The sequence below is a fragment of the Xiphophorus couchianus genome, chromosome 9 (genome assembly GCF_001444195.1).
Source record: "Xiphophorus couchianus chromosome 9, X_couchianus-1.0, whole genome shotgun sequence".
Taxonomy (NCBI): Eukaryota; Metazoa; Chordata; class Actinopteri; order Cyprinodontiformes; family Poeciliidae; genus Xiphophorus; species Xiphophorus couchianus.
Window position 1 is genome coordinate 23,717,355 of NC_040236.1, and position 9,460 is coordinate 23,726,814.

Genomic DNA, 9,460 nt, shown 5'->3' on the forward strand with positions numbered 1-9,460 from the left:
TCATAATCTGCCATTATCTATTCTTATTTCATGAAAGTTAACAGGCCCAATTGGTGCTGATTGGTGGAATCAGCACCAACATAAATGGAAACAGAGTGTTTTACAAGGTTTTTGCTTAACGATATGCAGTTTAATTAGCTTCCATCCAAGATGAGAGTATGGCGGTGTGATTTTCTCCATAATTAAGGGGAATACTTAATTGCAAAGGAAAATTAAACAGATAACACGTTTAAGTACATAAGGGCAAATCTGGTTTTGCTTAAAAGCACAGAATGGAAGTCTGAAGGCAAAGTGAAAGAGCAGCAGTTGTACTTATTTTCAGTATTTCTCAAGTTCAAATGTTCATGTTCTCCAGCCCAACATAATATTATTAATGAAGTCATAGTGGCTCATCAAATAGACCAAGGCTGGAAAAGAAGAACGGTCATTCTACTGCAGATCAAACCACCAGCAGCTACTCTACCCACTGACATAATTGGTAAAATAAATTGATATGTTTAACACGGGACTTTATCTTGAGTTTAAACAAACACAATATTGCCTACCTACATGTCCTCTTAACATAAAATGCAGTTCCCTTTGTTATTTTCAGATATAATTATGTTTTCAATACATTATTGAAGCAAGTATCAATGAACACATTTTTAATATGAGTGCATTTCCGATTTTATTTAACGCAATAACTAAAATCGATATTTATTTAACAAATTATTGGATACTTTTAGCCCTTGCTACCAAAACGAGTATCGGAACCATACTAAATGGAGAAGGGGCAAACAACACACGATTACACTATATCTGAGATTTGAGCATGTTTAAGACTACTTTTCACTGTAGTTAGCGAAAGTATTTAGCAACAAGGACAAATAAACTGAGCAGTTTAGGTAAATATATACAAAATGTCATACTAAATGGGGCTAAGAATTAGCGAAATGACCCGAAGCCAACACACATCTGAGACGGTCGCAAAGAGACGTGGATGTGGTGCAGGAGGCTGAAACGCTGCAGAAGCCACTGTCTGAAAAAGAAAAAGAAACCTCGGCGTGCAGCGTTAAAGACGGTGTGAGTGTGGGTGTTTTTTTTTTTTTCGATGTTTATTTTGAGTGTTGGACCCAACTAGGTCAGGAACATACGAATGTTGTTGCTAAATCGTGAAACGGAGGAATTACAACAAATGGCGCAGAAGACGCCAAGAAAACGCACGAGCACAGTTTTTTTTCCCTTTTTTAATTCGTGTTGAAAGACGTTTGATACACTTCAATACAACAACACCGAAAGAGTGGGGACGCGAAGTTAAAACCTGAAGTTTACGGTTACGGCTACCTATCCTAAATAAAAGTCACACGTGATTAAAAAAAAAAAGGATGAACGGCGGTATTGAACTTACCGTATCTTGCTGGAAATGATACAAAACGTTAAAACTTCGCAACACCGAGAAGGACACCGCTCCAGTCCATGGTCGGCGTCGCCTAAACCAGTGTGCGCTCACGCTCCTCTGTCATTGGCTGAAACCGTCGCGTTCGTCCTGTCATTGGCTCAGATGTGGCCGAGAGTTTGTGGGCTGTGGGACGAAGATTTACCTTCCTTCACTTTAAATAGCTTGCGTGGATGGAGAACAGAAGAAATATGTCGGAGGGAAAAGCACGTTGTGTTTTCTTCTAGGGTCTAAAAGAAACTTTCGAAATGTTTACGGCGGTGGCTTGGCTTTTTTTTTTTTTTTTTTTTTACCGGAGCGGTCAACCCTGATAGAAAATAAAATGGTTGTTCTTCTGAGTTCTTTGAACGCTGAGATTTCACTCACAAGATGAAATCTCCCACTCCTCCAGTTTGTGTTAGTTTGATATAAATAATTCAGTATAAAGGTGTATTTATCTATCAGTAATGTTCAGTTAGGCTATGTCTCGTTTAACCAAAGTCCAACGTCTTCTAGTAGCTTTCAGGTGAAGAAAGAAAAAAAAAAAGATTAACATCTGAGAGTAAGGCAAAGGTGTTTCTCACATTGTAATAGAGCTCCCCCTACTGGCCTTTTTAAAAAAAAAAAAAAAAAAATAAATGTTTTAGCGTTTATTCCATGAGTTAAATTTATTACATTTGCAGCAATCTATAACGTATAAGTTAGGTTTCTTTAATTAGATAGCCATACAAACGTTATCTCTAAAGTTAGACTTAAAACTGTTCTTTTACGTTTACAGCACTTCTAGCCTGAGCAGACTTTGCTCATGCCTCATGCTTAACATAATTTGAATTCAATCTAGACAGATCTACAAGTGCTATGTTACGTGCCATGGAAGACATTCACAGTATGAATGTTATATTAACAGAGTCCTTAATTATTTTTGCTACCTTGTTCTGGTTGGGGAAAGTTTTTTGTTCGTACAGATCAGCGAGAATGAACTCAATATTTGTGACAGCAGACTATTCTCGGTGCAGAAATGTGAATTTGATACTCTTAAATCTCTGATACTTTTCACATAAAAAGTCTTATTTTAACTCCTGAACTCCAAACAAACATCTTTGTCATGTTTGAAAAATACTTTTAAAGTTTGTGGTTGAATTTTCACCTTGATCCATTTTCTTGTTGGAAGTAGTCGTATAAATAACAAGTTTGATTGATTTATCGATTGATTATATTACAAAGAGATTAACTTTACACTTTTGAATATACTACAACATCTCTACCTGTAAGCAATAAAATGGAATAAAATAAAAACTAAAAAAAAATAAACAAAAATAAAAATTGAAGGGTGAGCCTGGTCTATGCATGTTCTTGTTGTTGATTTTAAAAGTAAAAAAAAAACATAAAGAAAATATTGCTTTCAAACTCAAATATCGGCCATTTATCTTGTTTTCATGGGCAAAAACGGATGAGGAAAGCTGTACATTGGATTGAATTTTTCTTTCATCAAAGCAAAAACAAAAAACAAGCAAACCAAAAAGGAAAAGATATATATATATACAGTATATATATATATATTTCATATTCCTAAGCTATTCTAAGACCATTATATGTTGTGAATGTGACACAAGGAGGCGCTGTTTCCTCTGAACATCTTGACTTTTCTCAAACTGAAATGTGAAAAAGCAGCAGGTTTGTTTGATTTGTTTTTCTGTGTTCACAGCTGATTCTATTTTTTTTATAAATACTATCCACCTTCTGCATGTGAAGTATTACAATGGTCTGCAGATGAATGCAGTGTTCATAGATGACTGTTCAAAATAAATTATGTTCCTTTTTTTCCCCTCAGCTATATGTAACTGTGTCTCTTTGGTTTATAAAATCCATAGCTTCTCAGATCTCTCAGTACGAGTGTCAGTTTTTCAGTTCAGGGGACAGTCAATGTATAGAGGAGAAGCAGCGCCCCCTAAAGCCACAATGCATGATGGTCGGAGAAATAGTTTGTGGGATGATAACAAATACAGACCCATTCAACAAATTAGAAAATTATTGAAAAGTCAGTTTATTTCAGTCGCTCCATCATCAAGTGAAACATGGTTAATTAGACGACAACAGCTGTTGTATTTCACTTAGTTATGATGATTTTCTACTGATTGCTAATGAAAATGCAACATTTAAGATTAGAGGATTACATCAGCCCAATATAAACAGTATTTTTAAAAACAGAAATGTGTACTTAGTGAAAACTGTACTTAATACCTGCACAAAGGTTGTTATTTTCAAAGGGTACTTTTAATCTGAAAAACGAGACTCATTGGAACGTATACTCTAATGTATTGAACATGTCTGTATGTGGTCCATCTAAACCTTTAAACCTATGGTGTTATCTTTAATTCTGCAACGTCCTTGTATATCTCATAAATGAATTAGCATTTAAAATACCTTTTTCAGTTTAAAAAAGCATTTCAAAACTTTGAAATGATAATTTGTGCTTTTGTTTCCTCTCATCTTTATTATTGCAGCAGCCTTGTTCTGTGTTTGATTGAGAATTACCTCAACCATCTGCAGTCACTACAGAGCGCTGCAGCAACCCTGACACACAAAGGAGACAGCATAGTACTCCTCTTTTAATCTCTCTACATTAAGTGTTGGTATATTTTAGAATTTATTTTCAAATTTTAGACCTTTTCTAGAGCTCTGCTTGGTCAAGCCCCAGCCTATGTTTCGAACATTTTAGAACCCTACAGTTCTTTTGGCAGTCTGAGATCTTCTGGTCAAAGACTGTTAATGCTTCCAGGAAGACAGGGGATTAATGCTTTGGAGCGCTGACCCCTCAGGTTGTGGAATGTGTTGCCTCCATCTCTGTGCCGTGTCGATTCTGAAACGGCTGAAGGCCCATTTATTCAGACTGGCTTTTAACTAGTTGACTGCTGAATGATTTTTTTCTGTATAATATGAAATTGGTTTAGTCTTCTGTGCTTTTATTTTGTTCCTGTTTTTATTGTAAAACACTTTGTGGTCTTTCAACCTGTGACAGGTGCTGTAATATATTTATTTACTAAGCCTCTCTAACAGAGTTTTCATTTATACATCTTAATTGGGCAACAGAATTCAGCCCAATTACATATACTTTGATAACCAAAATAATAGAAACAACATAATAAATATTATTGTTGTGGAGCTCGTATGTCTATTTATTCAATTAATTAGAACCAAAAAGGGTTTTGAAGTAAAATCTTATTTATTTTGTAAATATATACAGTTTTTGATTATATATAATTATATGATTAATATATATGATTAAATAAAGATGATTATGGTTGGTATGATTATGTACATGATTAATTAAAGCTCCTGCAATTGACACGTTTAATATTTTAAAGCGAGTTCTAGTTCTAATATCTAATAGTTTTGATGCCAAAAACTTTTTTTAGCAGTATAAATTGCTTTTTATGTTTTAAATATGAAAATAAAATTAAATCAAAGGCAACTTATCTGTTTGCGTCTATAAAACAAAACAATGGATCGCCTTTGATTTTCACATTTTGTCATTTTAAATAAAAATCAAATAATTACGTTTTTTGTATCTATGGTTTCTTATGAAAAAAAAAAGTCAAATTACGGGCCGTTTCCCACAAAAGCTTACGAATGGCTGTGTTATGTTGTATAAATAGGCAAAGCACCAAGACACCAGGTCAGACTGCATTGGCAAGATTTGTCCTCCCAGACAAATGCTTTAAAGGGGCTCTGAAGGAGCACAGAGAAATAGAAAATCTTGAGCGTCGTAGGCAGAGGGACAGGTCAAAGTAACTTAAAGCAGAGGATAAAAGAAATGTTGTGTTTACTTCCTTTTAAATCCTTTTAAATAAGATAATTAGCAGTGCCATCAGCTCAGAATTGGCTGAAACCTGTGCAGAAGAAGTATGCAGAAAGGTCACCTCTGTTGTGAAAACCTGACAAACAAAATCTAAAATATGTGGCAGTAGAAGAGGACAAGAGAGCAGTACAATAAATATAGGTACATTTAATAATGCTGAAAAAAAGTTCAACATTTTTTATCCTTTGCTTAAGAAAGTGAAACTCATTCATTATGCAGACTGCTTGTAGACAGAGTGAAATATTTCAAAGCCTTTATTTCTTTTATCTATGGTGATTATGGATTATATATAATGGAAATTTACCATATAAAATCTCAGAAAATGTGGGTATTGTGAAAAAGTTAAATATTGTAAACTCATGGTGTCACTCTCAGTTGACTCACTCACACTGTCCTTTGCCTTTAAAAGGTGTTTCAGTCTGGGTCAGTAAACTCCACAACCATGGGGAACACTTCCGACTCCCCAGTGAGAGTAAGTCACAAAGGTCATAGCCGTATCCAAGCACATTCATCGAAAATTAAATTGCAAGAGAAATCGTGGTGTGAAATGTTGCGACAGGGATAACCACAGTCTTGTGAGGAGTGCCAAGCAAAACCCATTCAAGCATCAAGAGCCACTACACACAGACAAATGACATTCCTCATGCCAAGGTTCTCCTGAAACAGACACTGGAGTGTTGCTCAGTGGTCCAAAGTCTTCTTTCCTGAAAGTAAAGTTTGCTTTTGATTTGGAATTCAAGGTTCCAGAGTCTGGAGGAACAGTGGAGAGGCACAGAATCAACGTTGCTTGAAGTCCAGCGTGAAGTTTCCTCTGTCAGAGATGATTTGGAGTGTCATGTCTCTGGGTTTCCTGAAGACCACAGTCATTCTGACAAACACTGTAACAATGCTGAATTTACTGCCCAGCAGGACATGGTACCTGCTGACATTGCCAAAGGTACCAAGATCTGGTTCAGTGACAATGGTGTTACTGTACTGCACTTGACTGGGCAGAAACAGACCTGACCAGAACACCAAAGAGGTCCTGTCGATGGTCAAGAGGATGATGAGACGCCATTCCAACATGGTCATGTGCTTTATGGACCTTAGAAGACCAATAGTAATGTTCCTGTAGCTACTTTGTGGGAGGCACTGCTGTATTATGGGGTTGCTTTTACCCAATAAAATCATTCCCGTCCCCTTACCGGTTTGGACACTGGCATGGTGTTTGTCACTGATTTCTTGATCCTGTTGAAGATATTCAGAGACAGGATGTTAAGTTGTACTTATGAAGAGAAAGGTTTCTGCTTTGGGACATCAGCATCTTTGATTCTGAGTGATTAGGTTCTTCTCATTGACATCTTTGATCCATTACCTTTACCATGCAGCAAAACAAGTCCAGTTACTTAGGATGAAGCTAGAATAGAAATTAGCTTCTCTACATGTGAAGCCATGTTTCTCAACCTCAACAACGAGGGCTGTCCCCTCCAGTTTGGGTGTCTTTCTGTGCCTCAAGCTGTGTTTTTGTGCATGGTTTGGGTCCTGTTGTCTTTTTCTTTGCTGTTGTTGTTTCTTTGAGAACCTTGGTGTTTCTGCATGCAGACCGTAGAGCTTGGATGTTAGAAAGGTTAATTCTGGGTGAACTCTCCTAGAGTGTTATGTTTTTTCCCCCTCCCTTCTAACCTGACCGTTCAGTTTGTTGATCAGGGTCTGGATCTGTAAGTGTAAAATAAGCTTATTATTATTGTACTCTTCTTTTGTTCTACCAAATCTTAAATAACCACAATTACAGACACTCATTTACGGTTTTAGATCTGCTATTTTATTCAGATGGTCATGGAGTGAAGTCCCAGCATGCATTGAGAGTGCCTGGTCAGCAGCAGAGCTGTGTGTCTGTTTGAGATGCAGGTCCTTGTCCCTGTTTTTAACCAACCACTGCCTTTGCCTTGTCATCTTTAAAAATGATCAAACACTTCATCTCTCACTAAGCTGTCTGGCAGTGTACTCATACTTTTTCTATCCTCGTTTTTGTTTCTGACAAAACGTGTCACTCATATTTCCTAGTTTTAGTTTTCAAATGTCTAGATGTTTTTAGTGGATGATCATCAAAATAAAGACGGCCACTAGAGAGCGTATTGATAGAGTCATGGTCGATTGACTTGGCTGTTTTCAGGCTATCTTTTGATCTGTAGTCATTATTCTCAGTGAATCCAGGACCTCCTCACAGTGTCTGTGTGTAATCAAGTTAGTCGTGATACATGGTCCTGTAATAACGCGAGGCAGTCGGCTGTGGTGTTCCTTTATGCATCGCACAGATTACAACTTAATACAGAGTGAAAGTGGTAGAAAGAATAAGAAGTATATTGTTGTTCATTTATATTATTCTCTGTTTACCACATCATAATGGCAATATGAACATGAACATTATCTACAGGCTTCAGTGCTAAAAAAAAAAAAAAAATCCCACCTGCCTTCCCAGGATTGAACAACTGACAGCAGTTTCAGGAAGCAAACTGAAATACTGAAGAAAAAGGCAAAAAAAAAAAAATAATCTAGTAAAGATAGCAGTCAGAAAGTATTCCAACGCTATAAAAGTGATTTCACATTGTGTCATGTCACGACCATTACATTATTTATATTATTTTTTAAAGGTAACTGTATGGGTGTGTCTGCATGACACAGCAAGCATAGCCCCATAAACAAAAACATTGCTCTTGAAAAACATTCCAATTTGTAATATGCTTAAAGAAGGGATTTGTATCGCTAAACTTCACATAGTTTAGCAACACAGTGGAGAACATAGCAAAAATAACAATCCTGAAAATCCATACATTTTTCTTTGCATTAACTGGAATTTATCATGTCAGCAATAAATCAAAATTCTTATCATGAAAAGAAATGTATCATGATAAATTTGTCATATCATGATAAATGAGACAATAAATGCCTATTACCCTTAAGAAAAGGTTATTTCTGTAACCTTTTCTTAAATGTATTTTTTATTTTGCTTGCTCTAGTGCACTGAGCAGCCAAATTTCAGTTTCAGTTTATTAACTTACTCTGTCCTTTGCATTAGCTCCAAAAGCCTTCTGTGGTTTTCCAGATGTTACTTTGAATACTTTCTGTTCTGACTCAGAATAGAAAACGCTGCTGCAGTTTCTTTCTTGTGAACGGACCACTATTATCTCATGTGCTGCATCTTTTTTTCCAAAATGAATTTGAACTCAAATTGTTTTCTGTACCTCGTGTGTAGTTTAGGCTAGTGTTTTTATTCCAAGCAAGAAGCATTTTAATATCATTTTAATACAATCTCAGGTTGGAAGGAGCAGTGAGCTTCATTTTCATACCATTTGGCAGATGATGATAAAACCCTGTGGCAGATGGACACCATAACAAACTTTTATAGAAAAAAAAATCATTATTCTGAAAGATGTGACTATAAACTTACCAGTAGAAAACTAAATCGCACATTAAATTTACACAGCAAAAGGAACATCCTGTCTACAGTGAGGCATGGTGGGAAATCCCAGATAAGTTGGAAAAGGTGACTTCACTGATGCAGAGCAGGGCCAAAGAGCAGAGAGAGAAAGAGGAAGTTCACACCATCTCCTCCATTGATCAGAATGGACAAGGATCAGATCCCCTACTCCAACATCTCTCTGTCCAGCTTCCAACTACACAACCAGGCAGAGATTTATAGAGTAGAGGCAGACGCAGATGAGGTGGATTAGCAGTGCTTGCCAGTAACTGAACATGTAACTGGACATGCACTGTGGAACATCATCTCTGCTACCCAGAAAATTAGCTAACTTCTGTCAGGGGCATCTTCAGATTTGCTGCAAGACTAACAATTACTACTCCATGGATGATATGAGTCATCACAAAATTGGCTTTGTGATAAATAAAGTATTTGTTGACTTTGAATTGAATTTGAAACTTCTAATTAGTGATACATGAATGCTTGTTTTCTTGGGCCATGTCTCTTATGGGAGATATTCATGTAAAATTTGTATTCTTATTTATTTTTTTTATTATTCTATAATAATTGATTCAATTTTCTTTTGGAATCAGTAAAATATTTTTGAATTTGATCTATTGAAATTAAATCTATTTCTCTGGCTGAATGTAAATATTGATACTTGTAAATGGTGTAGCAATCTTACCAGGTCCCTCTTGAAAAAGAGATTGCAGATCCCATTATTATTATT

General features: G+C 36.1%; 1 protein-coding gene across 2 annotated transcripts in view; it reads right to left on the reverse strand.

Annotated features, from left to right (window-relative positions):
• The window catches only part of farp2 (FERM, RhoGEF and pleckstrin domain protein 2), a 38,643-nt gene extending 36,949 nt beyond the window's left edge, over positions 1–1,694 (reverse strand). For both annotated transcript variants that reach the window (XM_028027508.1, XM_028027507.1), the window contains exon 1: positions 1,388–1,694. The gene's annotated coding sequence lies outside the window, so the exon portion shown is untranslated. The remainder of the gene's footprint in view (positions 1–1,387) is intronic.
• Positions 1,695–9,460: the final 7,766 nt, after the last annotated feature.